Source organism: Symphalangus syndactylus, chromosome 10 (genome assembly GCF_028878055.3).
Source record: "Symphalangus syndactylus isolate Jambi chromosome 10, NHGRI_mSymSyn1-v2.1_pri, whole genome shotgun sequence".
NCBI lineage: Eukaryota > Metazoa > Chordata > Mammalia > Primates > Hylobatidae > Symphalangus > Symphalangus syndactylus.
This window is the reverse complement of record NC_072432.2, coordinates 116,896,336-116,919,660: the sequence shown is the minus strand read 5'-3', so window position 1 is coordinate 116,919,660 and position 23,325 is coordinate 116,896,336.

The window sequence follows — 23,325 nt, the reverse complement described above, 5'->3', positions numbered from 1 at the left end:
GGGGAGGGAGGTGGAGAGGATGTATTTCTCAACAGAGAGATCTGGGGGTCACCACCTTACCCAAATAGTCATGCTTGACATCACCAATAGTGGCACCACTGACACTGTATGCCCTTTTGTGTGGTACCAGGAGTACACACATTCTTTGTGTGTACTTTGCCATAATTGTTTAACCTGAATTTAATTATGAGGAAACTTTCAGACCAATCTCACACTCTTCAAAAGCTTCATTGTCACAAAGAACAAAGAAAGACTTGTGGATTGGTCTAGATGGGAGGAAACTAAAGAGATACACGGGCAATGCAATAGCTACAGGGTATAGGGAACATTGTCGGGACAATTGGGAATATCTGACTTTACGGACTATTGGGTGATGATATGAAATTGTTAATTTCCTTAGATTTGTTAAAGGTGTGGTTGTGTATGAGAATTCTCTCTTCCCTGGGAGTTGCATGCAGAAGCTTTTGGAAGTGAATTGTCATGATGTTTGCAGCCTATTTGTCAACAATTTGGCACCAAAGCAGTGTGTATACACATGATAAGTGGGATGGAAGTGTTGAGGCCAGATGATGCCAGTGGACAATCTGGGTCAGGGGTGCAAAGTGTACATCATACTGTTAATTATGTATTTTGGTATGTATTTTTTTGGTATGTAATTATTGGTATGTATTTTTTAAATTTTCTGTGCGTTTCTTATTTTCTAAATCAAAAATAATTTACTTTTTCAAGAAGAGGTTTGCCAAGCCACCACACAAGCGTTCCATGCCCATCCTATATCTCATGTTCCAAGGGAAGAATCCCTCTGCCACAATCTGAGTATGCTTTGGTGACAGAATCGTGGAAGTTGTCACCATCCAAGATCCCCCAGCTTAACACTCCCAGGAGGTTTGGCTGAGGATGGATTCTTTGAGCTTCTTGCAGTAAACTCTCACCTCTAACAGCATTCTGTGCTACAGTATGCATCCTCCTCTAGCCTCCTACTCAATCTTTCACATATACAGGGTGTTTTGCAATACAATTCCATTGGTTAGAATACTCTGGAGTACTGAGCTTTTCAGGTAATTAATCCAAACCCCCACCTCCAAAAAATTTATCCTCACTCCCAATCTTTTGTGCTGATGCAATTTTTTTTCTGGGTTTACCTTCCTGCCTTGGCAAAGTCAGGCTAAGCTTGTCCAGGACAACTGAGGCAACACAAGGGCCTGGGATCATTTACATCATATACCAGATTGCTCAAGTGCCTGCAGGCAGTGGGGGAATCTGAAATCCATACTGACCTCTGCAAATGCCCTAGAAATTTGTTCACAAATCCCTCACATAAATTTCTTTTTCTTCCCATTTCTATATTTTCTGTTAAATAAGATTATAGGGGTTCAAAATAGCCAAAGATCCAATTAACAAAGCTCCAATTCATTTCTTTTCTTTTTTTTTTTTTTTTCAGACTGAGTCTCACTCTGTCATCCAGGCTGGAGTGCAGTGGCATAATCTGAGCTCACTGCTACCTCCACCTCCCGGGTTCAAGCAATTCTCCTGCCTCAGCCTCATAGGGATTACAGGCATGCACCACCACACCCAGCTAATTTTTGTATTTTTAGTAGAGACGGCGTTTCACCATGTTGGCCAGGCTGGTCTCAAACTCCTGATCTCAAGTGATCTACCCGCCTCGGCCTCCCAAAGTACTGGAATTACAAGTCGGAGCCACCTCACTCAGCTTCCAGTTCATTTCTTCAATAACAGACTCATAAGGAAGGTTCTAGAATACGTTTTGTCAATTCTGTAGAATTATACAACCATGAGAACCAGCTGAATATTTACTAATAAACTTAGAATTTGGATGGTGTTATGAATTTCTCACATTTTAAATATGTATGGGGATGATTTAATTAGGTGATGAAATTGAGAAATATTTTTATCTTGGATACCTCCTGTTATTTTAATATGATTTTGTCAATGCCATAATATTTTTTAAAGTGTTCAGGGACTATTGTTTCTGAGCCTGGTTGTATTTTCCCCCTCTAGCTTTACATTATACTTTGCAGCAAGATGTCAATCCTCAAATTCTTCAGTCACAGCAAAAGGCAAACAGTACAAGTATTGCTGTCTCCAGGAAGAGAATGCATTGCATTGTATGACCATAACCCAGGGTTTTTCAACCATTAAAGTTATCCTATGCATTGTAGGATGGTAAGCAGAATTGTTGGTCTCTAACCACTAAAATTCTAGCAGTACCCTCTACCCCAATCAAAATAGAGACAATCAAAACTGTTTCCAAATATACCAAATACTCCCCAGGGTGGAGGGGCAGTGGCAAAACTGCTCCAGGTTAAGAAGATCTGCTGTCACCCAAATAAGAAACCAAATTAAAAACAATGAAGTAAGATGGAACCCCATACCATCTCCATTTCTGACGTTACAGCCCTAATTATTATAGAGAGAGGAAGTATGGTATCACGGAATAATGCTGAGTTAGACACTGGAAGTGCAAACTCTAATCCTGATGCTGGCTCTTTCTTGTGATGGCAGACTTCACAACTTCCCTGAGACTTCCAGTTTTCCATCCTTAAAATAGGAATCAAGCCAGCCAGGCGTGGTGGCTCATGCATGTAATCCCAGCACTTTGGGAGGCCAAGGTGAGCAGATCAAAAGGTCAGGAGTTTGAGACCAGCCTGGCTGGCCAATATGGTGAAAGCCCGTCTCTACTAAAAATACAAATATTAGCCGGGCGTAGTGGCGGGCGCCTGCAGTCCCAGCTACTCAGGAGGCTGAAGCAGGAGAATCGCTTGAACCCAGGAGGCGCAGGTTGCAGTGAGCTGAGATCGCACCATGCACTCCAGCCTGGGCAACAGAGAGAGACTCCGTCTTAAAAAAAGACAAAAAAAAAAAAAAAGGAATCAAGCCATAACTACCTTTTCAAATAAGATGCCATCAAGTGTGTGTTAGCCAGCCAGGCTGCTATAGCAAAATGTCACATACTGGGTGGCTTAAACAACAGACATTTATTTGGAGGCTAGGAAGTTCAAGATCAACATGCTGACCAATTTGGTTCCAGATAAGGGCTCTCTTTCTGGCTTGTAGACGGTCGCCTTATCACTGTGTCCTTACTTGGAGGACAGAGAGTAAAAGGAAGCAAGCTTTCTGCTGTCTTTCCTTATAAGGCCACTAATCCCACCATGAGGGTCCCACCCTCATGACCTCATCTAAACTAATCACCTCCCAAGGCCCCACCTCCAAATATCACATTGAGGGTTAGGGTTTCAACATACCAATTCTGGGGGGACATATTCAGTCCATAACAATATGTAAGTATTATGTTACCACCATAAACAGTAAAGATGCTAGGATTACAAAAGGAACTGACATTTTATGGAATGCCGGTCACATGCCAAGCAACTTAAGATTTTGTTTAATTTTCATTATTCTCTGAAGAAACATCATTTCCCCTGATTTTACAGAGTAGGAAGCTGAAGCCCATAGAAAGTAATAGTCCCAAGCTTATAGATCTGTTAAGTGGGAGGAGCTGTCTTGAAACCTTAGCACCTCCCCCACCCCCAGCTCTCTCATGCGGCACTCCACACTTCCTCCTGGGAAGCACCATTATCATTAGAGACCAATTACCTTTCCATAGATCTCTGTTATAAATTGATGTAAATTCTGCTTTATTTCCTATTTTAAATTTGTGCAAATGTGTATATGTTTTTCCACATATATGTCAGATGCAGTATTTTTATTTATAAAAAAATGGCTTGTCAATATTCTATCTTAACAAATTATATGCTTCTCCCTCTTCTCCCTTCCTATACTTACTTATCATCCTTGATTCCTTTCTAGCATTATTTACAGCGCAATATATTAAGAGTCAGTTGCAATATACCCATGGCAAGGAGTAATAGATATATTTTCAAATAGATATTATAGTTCAAAGCTATGTATGTGTGGGTGTGTACACAAACACATACATATAAGTAAATTTTTAGCCACAATTATGAGATTCTTTGTTACATAAAGATTCTATGACTTCAAACAACTTGAAAAGCTTTTAACCTAGAAAACTCCAGGACCTAGACCTTCCAGAAGCCAAATTTTACCATACTCAGATGCCTGAAACAAACTTTGAGACTTCATTGTTTTAGTATATTGACACACAGATATTAAAATCCATATACACACACAACTGTCCCAAGAGCCAATATTCTGCACACAGAGCCAAAAATCAGCTAGGAATTAAGTAACAAAAGAGGCCCGCAACATAAAGTGCTTGTCAAACACAGGGGAAAGCAATACTTACTTTTGTTTGCTTGTTCTTTTCAGACCAATGCAGGGAAGAAGAGCAGGCATTCCCAAAAGCACAGAGGGTAATGGATTTCCCATACAGAAAAGCTTTCAGCCTCCAAACCTGGCTCTCAAACCTCACCATTCCCATGGCATCTGTGAGTATCTGGACTCAACCAGAGCTTGGTAAGAGGGATGCCAATTAAATCTCCATCAGGCAGCATGAGCATTGGAGGTCCTCTGCCAGCTGTGTGACCTTAGCCTTCACATCACTTTCTCAGTCTCCTCCCATAAAATGCCAGTAACCCCTCTATCTAATTTAGAGCCATGGTGTGGCTTCCCAATGCACTTCCATGAGCTAAGGATTGCTTCTGACAACAAGGCAGAGGTTCTCCTTGACAATTTCACTTCTAAAACTAGACCTACTGAATGGTCTTCAGTGCAGAGTGACTGAGGGGACATAGGAAGATTCTTGTCTCCCAAATATATCTCTACTAAGTGCCTAAAAGTCTGCTATTAGTTGCTTTTCCTGAGACCTTATACTAAGTGCTGTACTCTGGAAGAGATTACAAAAGGAAATCATTAACTCCTTAGAATGGATGAGTATATGTGATTCCTGGAGAGACCCTGAGCATCAAAACACTGGTCATCAATGAAAGAGAGTGAGAAAGGCAGAGAGAACACAGGCTGGAGGCCCAGTCGGCCTTGAACTAGCCCTGCATGCAAGACAGAGGAGTTCGTGTGTTCTTCACCAGCACAGTGCAGTACCCCATGGAAGTGCTCAGGTCCGTTGCTGAGAATGTGAGATATTGCCATGCAGTATGGGGAAAAAAAGAACTACGACCCTGAGATCTGGAAGTTTAGCATCCAGACCCACTGCACTACTAATCCAGCTGTTTGACTTTAGGTAAGTCACTTCACATCTGGGATGAAGTTCTTTCATCTTTAGAATGATTGTGTAGGATTATATAAAATCTAAGGTCCCTTTAAGCTTGAATATTCTATAATACTTTTGTCCTACTCTTCTAACTGCCTTACCTTTTACACAGAATTGGCTCCTCCCTCCTTTCTCCTGGCATGGTGGCATGAAAGTGTCTTGTTACATCTGCTTACATCAGTGTTGATCTCCTTCTACTAACCCATGAGCTCCTTGAGAGCAAGGACCTCACTTTATTCCTTTATTTCCCCAGCACACTGCATGGCAGAGATTAAGTTTGCAGTCAGTGATGGTTGAAAGGACATTTTAAAGTATAAAGCTCTACACAAGCTTAAGATATTAGTTTTATCTTTTTCACCCTAAACAGCCCTGGTTTGCCCTTGCCAAGCCTTTAGGCCATAGATAGTGTGGGAAAATCCAGAACTGAAAATCCAGCCCTTGCAAAATCTGTTTTGTTGTTTTCTCTTTAAAAAGAACATATTGCCTTTATTTTTTTAAGGCCAGGGATGAAATAAAAGCTCTTTCTCAAGTGCCCAACCAGAATTTAGTATAAATAGGACTAAATTAGTTTAGGGTATACTAAAATCAAACCACTAAACCAAAGCTACATCCATGGTGGGGGAGGTGAGTGTATCCTGTAATCAGCTCCCCTATCCCCACTCGGCCCCAAATCACACCCATCCCTGTGTTTTCTGGCCCAGCATTCTCATGAGGCTTTTGTGGCTAAGTCTGTAACACAAACAACTGTTAGGGAAAGCTGCTCTTCCAGGTGAATTCCATTTGAGTTTATTCAAAGCCAGGAGCTTCAGGCCCTCGTCCAGGATAGGCTAAGCTGAAAACTATCAACCTTCTTTGGTTCACCCATCATCAACCAGCCTCTGCCATGCAGCTGGTTTCAAACAATCCAGGGAATTTGTACAAGGTCATTTCCCAGGCAAAATGAAAACAGCCAGGTGACTGACCAGCGGTGAACAGGAGCCATAATTAACAATAGCAGAGTCTTCAAGCATGAAGGTTTGGATTGAGTTCAGATAATCACCCAAAGGTTGAAAGACATTCTCAAAACCTTGTGGATTCCAAATTTAGACTGCCATGTGGCTGAGTACAATTTGAATGATGCTTTCTTGGATGGAAGCCATAGTTTCTATTCCAGGTTGGGCCCAAAGATAGGCAAAAGATAAAGAAAGAAAGATAAACTCCAGCAGGTAGGATTGAATGGGTGGGCTGAACAAGAGTTTGAATTGATAGATGGATAGACAGGTAAATGGATGGATAGAGATAAAATAGAGAGATGAATTTGTCTTTATTTGTGTGGTAATCAACTATTCCGGAGCATTTGTTTTTATGACGATGAATAAATTTATGACAATGAATAAACCTAGCTTTTGCAGCAAAAAGAGGAATTTGGATCAAGAACTGCTGTGATTAAGAAAAAACTAGGGGAGGCCGGGCGCGGTGGCTCACACTTGTAATCCCAGCACTTTGGGAGGAGAGGCGGGCAGATCATGAGGTCAGGAGATCGAGACCACGGTGAAACCCCGTCCCTACTAAAAATACAAAAAATTAGCCGGGCGTGGTGGCAGACGCCTGTAGTCCCAGCTACTCGGAGAGGCTGAGGCAGGATGATGGTGTGAACCCGGAGGGCAGAGCTTGCAGTGAGCCGAGACTGCGCCACTGCACTCCAGCCTGGGTGACAGAGAAAGACTCCGTCTCAAAAAAAAAGAAAAAACTAGGGGAAGAGAGAGATGTATGGGTATAGGTATATAGATAGATAGATACAGGTGTGTGTGTGTGTGTGTCTATATATATGTATACATATATATGTGCGTATATACACACACATATAGACAGAGGTATAGAGATAGAGACAGAAAAAAAGTATGGATGTATATATAGGGGAAAATAGAGATCACTCCATGGCCAACAGGCATCACTCAGCCCTGGAGGTTGAGTCATTGTCCTATCAAAGGCGAAGCAATGGCCTTTGGAAGTCAGCCATGGTTCAAGATTCAGTTGTTGATCATGCCCTTCCTAATCCTCACACTGAAGCAGTTATCCTAGGGTGACATGTCCCTAACAAGAGCAGAAGCTGTTCAATATCTGCAGAATGTATCTGGGAACCCAACATTGTGGGAAACACTTACTTATAGCTGCATTGTTTTTTCAATTGAAAGGGAGACAGTAAAATTATTAAGGTAATCTCTCATATCTTGAATGCACAAAATACTTTAATGTAGGTTATCTTTCTTGACACAGCCAATCTATGAAGCAAGCAGAAATCCCTATTGTTTGGTTGTTGGGTTTTTTTTTTTTTTTTGCTTTTTTTTTTTAATATTTCCCATTTAAAGGATAAAAAAACAAAACCAAACAAACAAAAAAAACAACTGAGCCTAAGGAAAATAAGTACGTTAAGTTGGGTCACATAGCTAGGGAGGAATGGTTAGAACCCAGATCTCCTATCTGGGTCCATTTCTTTGTCCATCACTCTATGCCATCTGTCATTCAGTGCTCAAAGGTGTCCACAGAAGGCTACATTTAGAAATGTCTGACCTGGAAATCATGCATAAGAGGGTTATGAGCATGCACACATTTATTTTGTTTGTTTGCTTGAGTTTTTTTTTTTTTTAATATGCTATGTAACCTTGATCCAATTATTTCTTTGGCAGTGAAATTAAGACTTCATTTCCAGTTACTTCCTCAGGACCAATACAATGACTCAACACTGCAGGTATGAGGAAAGATACATATTCTGCCTTCAGCATCAGATTCAAGATGAACTCATGACTAATGAGTATCAACTGTATGCCAAGTATTAATAGGTATCTTGCGTTATTTAATCCCTGCAATGACCTTGAAGTGTAGATATTATTTTCTCCATTTTACAGAGAAAGAAACTAAGGTACAAAGTGGTGAATAACTTGTTAAAGGCAACACACCTACCATTTGCTTTGTATGGTTAAATACTAGGGTCAAATCAATGGAAACAGAAACACATTCCATAAAAATTCAGAGGAAGGTGAAATCATTTCCACTTGGAGTAGTTCAGGAAGCGTGTGCTCAGTACTGAAGTACCGCAGAGGCATCTTCTAGAAACTTGAAAATGTGTGATGAGAATTGTGTCTCTCGTCCTGCCCCTTTGTAGGAGGGTGTGGCATGCCCCCAGGCTGTCTTTTGAGCTTCTTTATGCAAATGATGACAAACTGGCCAAAAATATAGAGCTGGAGAAGTCAGGGATTTCAGATTGCTTTAAAATGGAGGTGTCTAAGAAGGAGGGAGACCCAGGACGAAGGCAGTAGAGCATGGGACAGCAATTCATCAGTGTAGGCTGAGTTTTAGAAAAAAAAAAAATGGGGAAATTTTGAGAGAGTGAAACATGAAATTAAAGACAGCTGCTGCCCCTTGTGACACAGTGCAAGGGTGAGAATCAAAGATGTGCCCAGTGCCCTGGGAGGCAGTTTAGCCTGTTGGTGCCGACCCCCATTGCTGCGGTTCAAGTCCTGGCTCCTCCACTTACACTATAGGAAATCATCTCTCATCTTCAGGTTCATGATCTGAAAATAAGAAACACTGATCAAAAGAGTCGTGGTGAAAATTAAATGAGACAATCTGCATAAAGCGCTTAAATTGGCGTAGAAATACCACTGCAACCCAGTTTTGGGAGCAATGATTTAAACTACAATTCAATGCTTTCTTGAATTTTGGACTTGTGTTTTCTCAGAATGCGTCACCAATGTAATGAGGATCAGAAGGGAATTGCTACTTTGAATAGGACGGTCTGAGAAAGACAAAATTGAACCAAGATGCAAGGGAAGTGAAGAAGAAAGTTATGTCAATAACCTTAGGGGAAAGTGTCCCAAATAGAGGGAACATCAAGTTAAAAGATTTGTACACATGTTCAAAGAACAACAAGAAGCCAGTGTTGGTAGAGAAGCCAGAAAGGGGAGAACAGTAGGAAATGAGGTTGGAGCAATGGCCAAGTCTCAGATCAAGTAACATCCTGTAAGCCTTGGTCAGAACTTTAGGTATCATGTTAAGTGCAATAAGAAGACGGATACTGGAGAGTTTTGAGCAAGACGGTGGTACCTATTTTCCATTTTAAATTCCCAGTCTGGCACCTGTGCATGTAAGAGACGACAGGAGGAGCAGAGTGAAAGCAAGGAGAGCAGGTGAGAAACTCTCCAGTGTTAGGCCAGAGAGGGCTGGGATTTGGACCACGGAGTAGCTGTGTAAGTGAAGAAGTATGTTCAGATTTGAAATCATTTTTAAGGGACAGCAAACAGAATTTATAGATGAATTGGATACGGAGTATGCATGAAAACAGAAAAGATTTGGGCCTGAGAAATTATTACTACTTTTATAATTTGTATAATCATCCCCCTATATTGAACATGTCAATTGTTTCTAGAAGGCTTGGTATTTATAAGGCAATATAATTTATGTGATACACCAGTCAGAATGGCTATTACTAAAAAGTCAAAAAATAACAGGTGCTGGTGAGGTTGCAGAGAAAAAGGAATGCTTATACACTGTTGGTGGGAGTGTAAATTAGTTCAACCATTGTGGAAAGCAGTGTGGCAATTCCTCAAAGACATAGAAACAGAAATACCATTTGAGCCAGCAATCCCAAAGGAATGTACATTGTTCTATTATAAAGACATACGCACGAGTATGTTCATTACAGCATTATTCATAATAGCAAAGGCATGGAATCAACTTAAATGCCTGTCAAAGGTAACCTGGATAAAAAAATGTAGTATACATGCACCATGGAATTCTATGCAGCGACAGAAAGAATGAGATCACATCCTCTGAAGGAACATGGATGAGGCTGGAGGCCATCATTCTTAGCAAACTAATGCAGAAACAGAAAACCAAATACCGCACTTTCTCACTTATAAGTGGGAGCTAAATGATGAGAACACGTGGACACACAAAAGGGAACAACAGACACTGGGGCCTACTGGAGGGTGGAGCATGGAAGGAAGGAGAGGATAGGAAGAATAACTAAGGGGTACTAGGCTTAATACCTGGGTGATGAAATAATCTGTATAACAAATCCCTGTGACATGAGTTTACCTTTATAACAAACCTGCATATGTACCATTAAAAGTTTTAAAAAAGCATGTGATAAATTTGTTTCTGTAATAAATATAATAAATTCTATTTTATTAGATAATTTTTCTTCTCAATCTCTAAGTTCTTGGCATGCAAGGAATATTAGCCTTTTTATATATATTTGCACATATTTCCTCTCTCCATCTATCATCTTCTTACGAAATTTTTTGATATCTTTTACCATAATTTTTTTTTATGTAACCAAATTTGTTGATTTTTCTTTTATGATTGCTAGGTTTCTTTAAAAGTTTTAAAGAAGAAAAACATAAAACCGTATATACCAGGACCTTTTTTTTTTTAAGTAATCCTCTAAACTTTTTTTTTGTTTTTCAATTTTTTCATGGCTACTTTTCTGTTTTGGTTTTGTGCTTCTTCGGTCAAGTTGGTGATTTATATGTATAAGAAAATTATTTATTTACATAGTAGTTTAAGGATTACTGGCATACAGTTGCCCATAATACTGTTTTGCTCCTTAAATCACCTCTTTCTCTAAGGTACATTCTCTTTCTTACTTCTAATATTAAATATTTGCATTTTCGCTGTATTTGTGATTTATATTTGCCAGAGTTTGGCCTATCTTATTATATTAAAAATAAATACTTATTGACTTTGGGAGGCTGAGGCGGGTGGATCATTTGAAGTCAGGAGTTCAAGACCAGCTTGGCCAACATAATGAGACCCCGTCTCTACTAAAAATGTAAACATTTAGCTGAGCATGGTGGTGGCTGCTTGTAGACCCAACTACTCAGGAGGGTGAGGTAGGAGAATCACTTGAAGCCTGGAGGTGGAGGCTGCAGTGAGCCGAGACTGCACCACTGCACTCCAGCCTGGGTAACAAATTAAGACTCCACCTCAAAAAAATAATAAAACAAAACAAATGCTTATTGGATTTATTGAAGCATTCTGTTACCTTTAGGCATTCTAATGTTATATGAACCTTCAAAAATTTCTTCTTGCTTTATTTTATTTATTTATTTTTTTCCTGGCTGCTTGCATTTCTCGGTTTAATTCTCCTTCATTTTTATTGTTTATTTCTGAAAATATTCAGAGCAGTGACATTTCTCAAGAACAACATTGGCATAAGTTTGATCTGTGTATTCTCATTGTTGGTTATTTTCTAATGAGTCTATTATTGCAGTTTTGATTTCTCTGTTAACCCAAGAACTATTTAAGCTCACTTAAATAGTTTTAAATTTAAAACTTTTACTGTTAATTTTTCTGCATGTCATATTATGATTCAAGAAACTCCTGCCCTGGTTAAGTTCAGTGGAAAGAATGTTCAAAGAAACCAAATATGTGAACAGCTGTGGGTAAGTCATATTGAAAAAAAATATTGATCCACCTCTTACAATCTTGCAACTCTGCAGCAATTGCTGACAGCTACACAGCTGCTGTCTCGCAGCAAACACAGGAAAGACGGCGGAGGCGCTCTTTCAAAGGAATAATTTGGGAACCTTCTCAGAAACCTGCATCTGTTCATTCTTGAAAGATCGCATGGGTTTGGTTGGTTGTCTCCTCTTCCTGACAGTGGTGATAAGGCAACTGAGCATGGCCTCTGTGCACTAGTGGCCCCTTTTTAGGTTCACAAGATCGACTGCCAGCCTGGCTCCATGACTCTCAGTGGAAGAGGAGGTGGTAGTGTTCACAGCCAGTAATAGTTACCTACAACATAGCAGGATTAAGAGTCCCCAAATGCCTGGTATCCTGTGGTCGCTGCCACCTATATCTATCTAGAGAGGAGGCAGTGGGGAGAACGGCAGTGACCGCAGACTCTAAAACCAACTTAGTCCCTGGGCATCGTGGGAGTTTGCACAGACTCTTGAATGAGGTGACCCAAAGTGGCCTTCTGGTATCAACAGTTTCCCCTTGAAAGTTTGCCATATCCTTTTCTAAGGAAACAAACAAAAAAAAACCTGGCAGGATATCATTTTAAATGCCTGACTTTGTGCCAGGCTCAGTGTGAGTATAACCCAGAGGTCAGCTGGGGGCCTTCTGCTCCTTGCATTCTTGACTTAACTTCCTTGAATTGCTGCGCCCCCCACACATTGCATCAGACCTCCATTTCCAAGGTCTGGGGAAGTTCAAAGTTTGTTTCCCATCCATGCTCCTCCTTCAAGTTCCTGTAAAATCACAGAGATGTCCAGTCTCCAGATCTGCCTTCTACCCACTCACAAGGCAGAATCAGCCTTTCTTCCACATCCACAGCAGAGCCCATCCACCCATCTTCTCCGATTACTTGAGGATCAGGGTAGAGGTCATAATATCAAGAGCGTGGCATTCTGCCATCGTGTTCACCCCTGTCTGCTCTGTCCTTCTCTCCCAGATCCTCACCACCTTCCTCCGGAATACCCCAATTCCCCAGCACCAAATATTCTTTTCTCTCTTATGTAAAGAATCTTTCTCCTTCAGAAACCTCGGCACCAAGCCCTAGAGGCTCAATTTCTACACCTAAAAGACTAACAAGACATTTTTCTAGGGAAGGAGCTGAGACACTCTCTCAGAGGAATTCCAATACATTCTGTGAGAGGGAAACATCTCCTTTTAATTAAAAGAGGAGCATCAAGTTCAAGAAGCAGGAATCAAGCAACTCTGTATTGTTTCTTCTGGATATAAAGTGCTTCAGGGGGCCTGCAGCAGTCCAAGGCTGGCCTGCCCTTGAGGTCACAGAATCAAAGGAGGAAGAGGTCACTTCCGGCTGTGAGCTTCAGAACAGGAAGAAGTTAAGACAGTAAATGTGCCACAAATAAGGAGCCAAGGCCCAGAGGCATGGTAGCATCTACCTGTTCTCAATTCAGTACACATTAATTCATGCATAGGGAAGCAGGTAATATTTGTATCCTGAAAGAGTCATCACCATCCTTCAAAACAAAATGGGAATGAGCTTAGAAGTAAGAGAATGAGAGACATCAGAGCTAAAAAACAATAACCAAAGGCTGAAATAAATGGTAGTTAACGGTCTGTGACCCAACCTTCCTGGAAAAGACCAGTAGTTAGAATAAGAGACCTCATGAGAGATTTAAAGCTCCTTTCTTAGGAAAATGTCAGGAAGTTCACTTGAGAGGCTCAGGACATTTTTGTCCTGAGAGTGCATTTGGATCCATATAGCATGGAAAGGTGAGGAAGGTGGCTGTGGTTAATCAGATTTTCTCCCTTCAGGCCCACATCTGAGAGCAGCAGAGAAAGTAACTACAATAGATCAGTGGCATCACGTGTATTCTTTAGTTTTCACCATCTATAGAGTAGGTATGAGTGTATCTCAATTTACAGGCCAAAAAAAAAAAAGTTCAAAATGACGATGTGACTTGCCCAAGATCACAGAATGATCTATGCAGTGACAAAGCTGGATTTCAACCGTGGAGCTGCTGCCTCCAGAGCTCCAGAGCCTTATAAACTAGAGGGAAAAGTAAACACATATATGTTAACTCAAAGTCAAGGCAGACTAAGATAAACATGTAATAAAAGAATAAGCAACATGCATGAGGACTGTCAGGGAGGGAAATGTTAATCTTGCCCTTTTGCTGCTGCCTCATTAAAATTTGCACTGACCACATCACAGGCAGTGTCAGGAGAGAAGAGCAACAGTGAGGAAGTGAGGAAGAAGATCCCAAACTGCATCTACACTGTCGAGAACAAAGCAAAGGGTAGACATGACCAGATCAAAACTGCAGCACGCACTGTCTCCTTGCAGGTACATGACTCAAAGCACAAAAGCATCCTCAATGCATGAAGCTATAAGGAGAAGGCACTGTGCTGGGAGCCAGGAGAACTAAATTTTCAAATCTCAACTTTTCTATCATCTTCAAGTGTGATCCGGAGCCAGCCACAGACAACATTTTGACGCTCTGGGCCACAGTGTCTGCAAATTTGAGAATTAGACTCGATTGATTTCCCAGTTCCTTTGCCTGCCCTGAGTTTCCAGGTTTCAGCATGATGCCATGGGCTCTGTGGACAGTCATGCACAGAGCAAGACTGCCCCTGAACAGACACCCAAATAGAGGACCTCGCAAAGCATAAGCCACCTGTGTTTTTTCCACCTGACCACATCCTAATCGGCAGGGTAGTGCTATTGTCAGGCTGCCCATCAGATAGAACATTCCACCTCACAGATGGATGCATTTCAGTGGGTCGCCAATAAACTCTAAAGAAACCCCTGCTTCTAGGATCAGATATTCTGAAATAGCACAAGTATTAACAGACTCTTAATTGTCGATGTAGTTCCCCTGCAGAACCAAAAGCAAGTGAGAATCTCCTTGTGTGTTCAACTTGAGAGTTCTAAGTTTGGTATTTAAACTCCAGCATCCTCTGCTGCCTGAGTAAATATAATTAAATCTAGGTTTTTGCCTACTAAAATTAATGATCATTCACTCAGTGACGGCGATAATAATACTAAGTTCTTACGTCAGTACTTTTCAACTTTTCGGATGACTTTGACATGCTTTATCTCACTTGAGCTTAATGATAGCCATTCAGAATAAGTAGGGCAAGTATTATTATCCTTATTAATCCTTAGAATAGCTAACATTTAGGTAGCCCTTTGCATTTACAAAGTGCTGTCACACATAGTTTCCCATTCTACTAGAGGCCGAATTCCTGGGCATAAGTACTATGTCTGAGTCATCTCTGTACCCTGCAGTGTTTGGATGGGACCAGGCACATGCAAGTCACTCAATATATGCATATGAGATTTTAATTTCATCCTCATGAAAAGTCCATCAGGTTGTAAGGCAGCTATTTTTACCCTTGTTTTCAAATAGGGAAGTTGAGGCTCACAGAGTTTCACTGACACATCCAAAGTCATATAGGAGTGTACAGATCAAGAAAACAGTCATTTCTAAATAATCCCAAAACACTGTGCTCTTTTTCCTCCGTAATAGTATTTGTCAAACTTGATCACGTGGTGATCTTGTTAAAATGAAGATTCTGATTCAGCAGGTCTAGGGCAGGGTGTGAACGTCTAAGTGATGCTGTGACTGCTGGCTTGAAGACCACTTTTCAAGAAGCAAGAGGACATAGGAGGCCAAGAGCAATTAAATGACTTGCCCAAGGTCACCTCCTGAGTTAAAAGTAGAAATAGAATTATGAGTTATTTCACTGACTCACATTCGGCCCTAGGCTCGTTCTAGACATTTGCCCTCATGATTCAATAAAATGGCACTCAGAGTTCATATGAGTCCCCACATACTCCCATCCCATTCACAGTTGGGAAGAATTTCTTAACCTCTCACACTCAAAAATACCAAAAACAACACTTCATTGTTGTTTAAGGAACACACACCAAGACACGTAACCAGAGCAAAAACTGCACGTCAGAAAATCAATTTGATATTATGCTTCCTGTTATGCTACTAAATTGTACTGGCCCCCTTCAATCCCCAGTATTCTATCGATTTTATCCTTATAATATGCCACCTTCCAGTTCCATTAGGCAGAGATCCTCTCTACCCCTTTTGTCAGAGACCCTGGATTCCCTAATGGTCTAGAAAAATCCCCTCTAGGAAAGGTGGACATAGCAGGATCTGGCCCCAGATCAGTACCAGAAATTTGGATCCTGCCAAACGGGAAACAGAAAACAGCAGTCAGTAACCAGGCACCAAACAAGGCCACATGAGCTGGTTGAATAACCTCTCTGTGAGCTTTATATGTTTATCAATCACCCTGATTCATCACCAGAGCTTAGGTAGAGCCCAGGGTTATGCAGAGAGACCAGGTGTATTAGTCAAGGTTCTCAAGGTTCTCCAGAGAAACAGAAGCAACAGGAGACATATATACACACACACACACACACATACATACACACACACATATATATACACATATATACATATACACATATATACACATATATGTATATATACACATACATATATACATATATAATATATACATAATATATATAAATATATGCATATATACACATATATAATATAAATATATACATATATACACATATATAATATATAAATATATATACACATATATTTATATATGCACATACATATAATATATACATATATGTGTGTATGTATATATGTGTTATGTGTATATATGTATACACACATATATACATACATACATATATACATATATACACATACACATATGTATGTATATATGTATGTATATGTGTATATATACATATATACGTGTGTGTATATACACATATGTGTGTATATACACATGTGTGTATATACACATATATACATACATATATACACATATACACATACACATAATACATATACATGCGCATATATACACATGTGTATATATGCACACGTATACACATATGTGTATATACGTGTGCATATATACACACATACACATACACATATATACATACACACATATATATGTATATATTATACGTATGTGTATATGTACACACACACACACATACAGAGGTGGGGTGGGGAGAGAGAGAGAGAGATTTATTATTAAGAATTTGCTCACAAAACTGTGGAGCCTGGAAAGTTTCAAGATCTACAGTCAGCAAACTGGAGACTCGGGAGAGCCAATGGTTTAATTGTAGTCTGAGTCTCAGTGCCCGAGATCCCAGAGAGCTGACGGTGTGGTTCTAGTCTGAAGGCCAACAGGCGCAATACCCAGGAAGAGCCGGTCTTTCAGTTCAAGTCTAAGGACAGGGAAAAGCCAGTGCCCAAGTTCAAAAGCAGTCAGGCAGAGAGGAAAATAGCCTTTTTCTTCTATTCAGGCCATCAACTGATTGATTGGATGTGGCCTACTCATATTGGGAAGGGTAATGTCTTTCACTCAGAGTCCTTCAATTTAAATCTCAATCTCATTCAAAAACACCCTCACAGATATACCCAGAATAATGTCTGACCAAATATCTGGGCACTCTGTGGTCCAGTCAAATTGACATACAAAATCACCCATCATGCCAGGGCACCAACCACATCTACTCACTGTTCAGCTAGAGAAAGAGAACATCCAAAATCTAACATACTCTAATACTCTAACTAATCTGCCACTCTGCATTTCCTATTTTCCAGAGCCCCTTTTTCCAAAAGGAATATTCTCAATGTGACTAGCTAGCTACAGTGTGTGGGTCTGCTAGTTACCAGTACCTGAGGCATATTCAGAAGAGACTGGATGTGAGAGGCCACTGACCAGCAGGGGGGTGGGGCAGAAAGGCACATGCCCAAGACAGTGTGGCTGGTTTCATTGCAGGATCCTTTCTGTGGTGCCCAAGGGCTCATGCAGAAGGATGGGCTCTGACCTTATCTCCCTCCCCTTGTTATCCCTGAATACTAGTTCTTTATCCCTAAACTCAACCCCTTCCTCCCCCTGTAGCTCTGGAAAGGATGATTTCTCAAAAATCAGAGGAACATTTAAAAATGAGTAATATGGGATCGGGAGTAGTGGAGCAACTTCTGGATAAGAAAGTAATTATAAGAGCATGCATAGACTCAGGTCATGGGAATCTCCTATGTGGTAAGACCCCCAACATGGCCCATCTCCCAAGGCTGATGAAAATAGACGCTGGACAACTACACCCCAAGAAGACCTCCTTGGCCCTGGTTCATTCTAGTTTATACAGTCATCAGGTAGAAGTCCTGAAAGAATTGCCATCGAGGATTCTAGAAAAAATAAGGTGTACACTAATGGACAAAAGTGAAAAAGGAGGTGAGCTGGGCTCGGTCTGGTTATCAGAAAGTATGGAATATATTACACTCACCAGGTGAAGAAAAGCTTTCTCAGGTATTCTGCTTCTAAACTCTTTTCCTGATTCAACCCTGAAACAGGCTTGCAGGGATTCCAACCACGGTCACAAGTTGTACACTGCATATGCACATTTGTGCAATATGTAACATTCAAAAAAATACGCCCAGCAGATGCCAGGCATGGCACTAGTTACCGGAAAAAAACACAAAATAGCATACTAATCTGTTCCATTTGCAAAGAGCAATATCATTTTTACATACATGATCCCTATTTAATCCTTACAACTGATTTCTGAGTTATATATTATAATCCCCATTTATAAATGAGACTCGGGGGGTTAAATACTTTATCTGATATTGTGTAAATAGAAGGTAGCAGAGTTGGTATTACTAAGGCAAGTCAACACATACCAGCAAAGGGCACTAAGGAAATGCCTCCCACAGTCATCGCAGAGTGCTGCAGAAGAGCTTCTAGAGTGGATAATGACACCATCCTGAAATCCCCAGTATCCTTTTCTATGTTGTGTTTCCCAAGCTCATCAAGCATTCCGGACTCTGAGGCCCCACTCCAATTCTTTCTTCATCACCCACCAAAGTCTGCTTTCAGAAAAAGCTCTAGTATTAATTAAAGGACCATTCAAGGTGAGCAGCAGTTGGTCTGTGACCTTGCCCAAGGGTAACTGTGCATTAAGTCTTCTTCCTACTTGCAAAATGAAGGTCATTGTTTCCCACTAAGGGAAAAGAGTTTCTCCCATCAGTGAGAAAAAGAATCAGGGCCGGGCGCGGTTGCTCACGCTTGTAATCCCAGCACTTTGGGAGGCCGAGGCGGGCGGATCACGAGGTCAGGAGATCGAGACCACGGTGAAACCCCGTCTCTACTAAAAATACAAAAAAAATTAGCCGGACGTGGTGGCGGGCGCCTGTAGTCCCAGCTACTCGGAGAGGCTGAGGCAGGAGAATGGCGTGAACCGGGAGGCGGAGCTTGCAGTGAGCCGAGATTGCGCCACTGCACTCCAGCCTGGGCGACAGAGAGAGACTCCGTCTCAAAAAAAAAAAAAAAAAAAAAAAGAATCAAGGAGAAGTTGGAAGAGAAGTTTGAGAAATCATTAAGACCTCCCTTCAAAATGGTACCACACAGACTTCATTCCACGTGCCAGTCAAGATTCCAAGAAGTATACTCAACCATTTTGACTAGCTTTCATTCCTCATTTACTCATTCTCCTAGAATTTATTTTCCTCTGATTATTTTTTAATTGACAAAAATTTATAATTTATGTATGCATTGCATACAGCATATTAAAATTTTGTTAGCTGTTATATGCCAAAGATTGAGAGATGAGTAAGATATAAGACTTAATGTCCTACTGAAGTAGAGAGAGAAATACAAATAAGCAGATGATCACAGTTCATGTGCCACAGCAAAATTATGAGCTATGGGTTCCTGTAGAAGCTAACTAACAGAGCCTGAGTGGAAAAGCATCACAGAAGATGGAAATGGGAGCTAAGCTTTGAGGGATAAAATGAAATTTCTAGACATGGAGTAGGAAGAAGCATGTTTCAGGCAAAGGCAGCTATGTGAACAAAGGCACAGAGGTATGGAAGGCATGGAATGTTAGTGGCAGAAACAGGGTGTGCCCTACACCCTGTGTCTGATGTGGTGAGAGCTGTAGCTGGAAAGGAAATGTGAACTTAATCTGGAGCAAAGGGAAATCAAGAGAGATTTTCAAGGAGATGAGAAACATGCCCAGAACCCAAAGTGACAAGCACACTGTAGGTGCTCAATTATATGTTGATTAAATATTAAGCTTTGTTTTTTAAAAATATAACTGGTACCTTATATAGTGTGTGGATTTCGTAGGCAAGGGGATGAGACAGTAAGCAGAAAGAAAGGCAGCACCATCAAGGATGAGGTTTCTCAGAGCCCAAGATCAGAGAGACATCTTTATGCCCCACTTCAACTTGAAAAGGCCCTTTCTCTGAGATGGCTTACATGAGAAGCCCTTGAACTATTTCATGGAGCATAGTTTTTTGATGGAAATGAGGCTCTCCACCCACCAATATTTTTTTCATCTTTTCTATGTTTAAAATTCTCTACAAACACATCTTTTAAAACTATGAAAACAATCTTGTTCAGAAGAAATCATGGAACTATTTGATGGACAAACATATATTACAAAGCCACAAGCTTAGAATTTCAAAGCAACTTCCTGGGGCTCAGACAGACATTCCTAACTCTGAGTTCCTTTGTTCCCACTATGGTCCATGGCCAGGCTTAGACAGGATGAGGGGCCTTCTCTTGGTTAAAGTTGGTGATAAACTATTGCAAAAAAGAGTACAACATCTTTCCATACTCTTTATAGTGGATTTGAACCATAATCCCCAAAGACCCAGCAATAAACTCCATAATCCTGAATGTTGAAATCCTGAAAAGTCAAAATCTCTAAAGTCTAAAATCCTGAAAATCATAATCACAGGATAGTTGCATCATGTTAGGCCAGTTCTTATGGTCTATCTCCATGTGAATGCCCATAAACTATCCCTGTAATCCACTTTTTTATATGTTGAATTTTCTTTTTAGTTTGTTTTGGTTTGGTTTTCAGTTTTTTTCCTTTTTTTTTTTAGTTTTTTTCACTATTTTTCATTTTCAGCACATTTTTAAAATTTTCTACACTATGTATTTCGTATTCACATTATTTCCAGTAGTGGAAGTGTAAGTTATATAGAGACTTTTAGAGCATTCTAATCTGTATTATGCATTTTTTGCAAACTTGACTCCATGAAAGTCCATTATCACAACATTGATGTTGCATGTAAACATTGTGCGTGTACATAAAAACTTTGAAATTTCCTCAGTAAATGAAGAGATGTCCTTTTGGTACCTCTGCATTTATGAAAGATAAAATTTCTCAAGATCTTGGCTTTTTGAACAAGTGCATATGCAGTGGTGACCCATCATGGTTTTTGAATAATGTTGTCAAAGGCTTAGGCTGTCTATCACAATATTTCAGATGACTGCAGTGATAAAGTTGGGTGCAAACAATTGCCATTTATAGTATGTGTTTATATATTTCCCTTTTTTATCTATTTCTTTATAGATATGGTTCATCTGCTCACAAGTGTTGTACCGGTGCAACTGTCATTAGCATAACTGAGTCCTTATGCTTGCAAAAATATGTATGTTCTTCTTGCCTATTTTATTGTGTAAAGTGGCCTGTGAAGTGTTCTGTCATGTTTTATATTTCTCAAATAAATCCCCATTTTAAAATGTAAGTAAATGCCTTTTTAAAATGTTTTAAATTATTTTTTCCAGAGTTAAATTTTGGGGATTTTGATCTTTTAGGATTTCAACATTCAGGATTATAGTGTTTGAGATTGTATCTTTCAGGTTTACACTTGGCTTATTGGCTTATTGGTTTATTATGGCCTGGTTCATGGAGGGCTTACTATGTGCAAGGAATTGTGGGGGTCTGCTAAATGTCTTTAAACTCTAAGATATAAACTGATGAAATATTAAAGCATAGGAAAAGCAAACAACACCTCAAAAGAGAATGCTACCAGAAGCTATTACAAGGCAGTAAATAGCAATTTACTAATGGGTGACATGAACAATAACTGCTAGGATTTCATGGCCATTGTTCACATTGGAGTCACATTTCCCTTAATAGAAAGCATGTAGAAGACTGCACAGTTTAACATGCACCTATGGCTCTAGGAGACATAGGGTTAATTTGCATAACCCCTGTTGAGATTCTTTCAGCCATCAATTGTCATGAACTGGATGATATTTTTGTGTGTTTAGCTCTCTAGTAGACATTATGGGATAGGCAGAATGAGTAAAAGGCTTGGTCTCTTCTCTCCAGGAGCCTCCAGTTGAATTTAAAAGCATATCTAATCAATATTATAGAATAAGTAACTGTAATGTGAGGCTTACTAGAGATACAAGTAGAGTAAAAGAAACTATTGATCTACAACAGAGGTTTTATGTTGTAAAAGGAGACGTAGGACAGAGAGCATGAGGCCAGATTACAATGAGTCCCACCTCTCAGTTATAAAATTCTGAACTTGACTTTTCAGCAATGAGGAGCCACTCTAGAAACTATGCAGATTCAGGTGTGAGCTGACTGCATGGCTTAGGGAGGTTGATTGCATTATGACCAAAGAAAGAGAAAGAATCAGTTGGCACTCACCTAGGTGGTATCTGGAGTAATGGACTCTCTGTGGACTTCTGCAAGTGTATTAGTCAAGGTTCTCCAGAGAAACAGAAACAAGAGGATGGATGAGGGGAGAACGAGAGGGAGAGAGATTTTAGAAAATTGACTCATACAAGTGTGGAGTGGGCAAGGCTAAAATCTGCAGGATAGGCCAGGAAGCTAGAGGCCCATGGAAGAGTTGATGGTGTACCTTGAGTCCAAAGACAGTTGACAGGCAAGAGGCTTTAGTTTTTGCCTCTTTAGGTCTCCAACTAATTGTTGAAGTCCCACCCACATTATGGGGGTTAACCAGCTTTAAGCAACATCTACTAATTTAAATATTGATCTGATCTAAAACATACCTTCACAGTGACATTTAGATGGGTGCTTGACCAAATATCTGGGTACCATGCCCTAGCAAAGTTGACACAAAACATTAGCCATCATAGAAAGGAAACCAGGTATCTTCCTTATACCTCCAACCTTGCTTCCTCTTCCTAGTGGCTTGGTTTCCTGTAGAGTACTGAGCCTGCTTGGAGTGAATGTTTTGATCTTACTTAAATATTAGGCCGAGCGCAGTGGCTCACACCTATAATCCCAGCACTTTGAGAGGCTGAAGCAGGTGGATCACTTGAGGTCAGAAGTAAGAGACCAGCCTGACCAACATGGTAAAACCCTGTCTTTACTGAAAAATACAAAAGTTAGCTGGGCATGGTGGCACGTGCCTGTAGTCCCAGCTACTCGGGATGCTGAGGCAGGAGAATCATTTGAACCTAGGAGGCAGAGGCTGCAGTGAGCTGTGAGTTGCTCTCCACAACAAACGTGGAGTTGCACTCCAGCCAGGGCAACAGAGTGAGACCCTGTCTCAACAACAACAACAACAACAACAACAACAAAAAAGAAACATTAAAAAGTATTCAGCCAATCTAAAGCAGAGCCAGTTCTTCTCCAGCAATAGGAAAACGTTACTTGTCTTCCTAAATCCACTTTTCTCAAGACCTCTATCAGCTACATCTCTTCTCCCATTTGGTAGTCATTCTCAGGTTGACCTTGAGAATCTATCTCTCATAGACTCACCTCTGTTCTGCAGTAAACAACCTGGTAAAACAGTTTACAAGAAACTCATGTCATT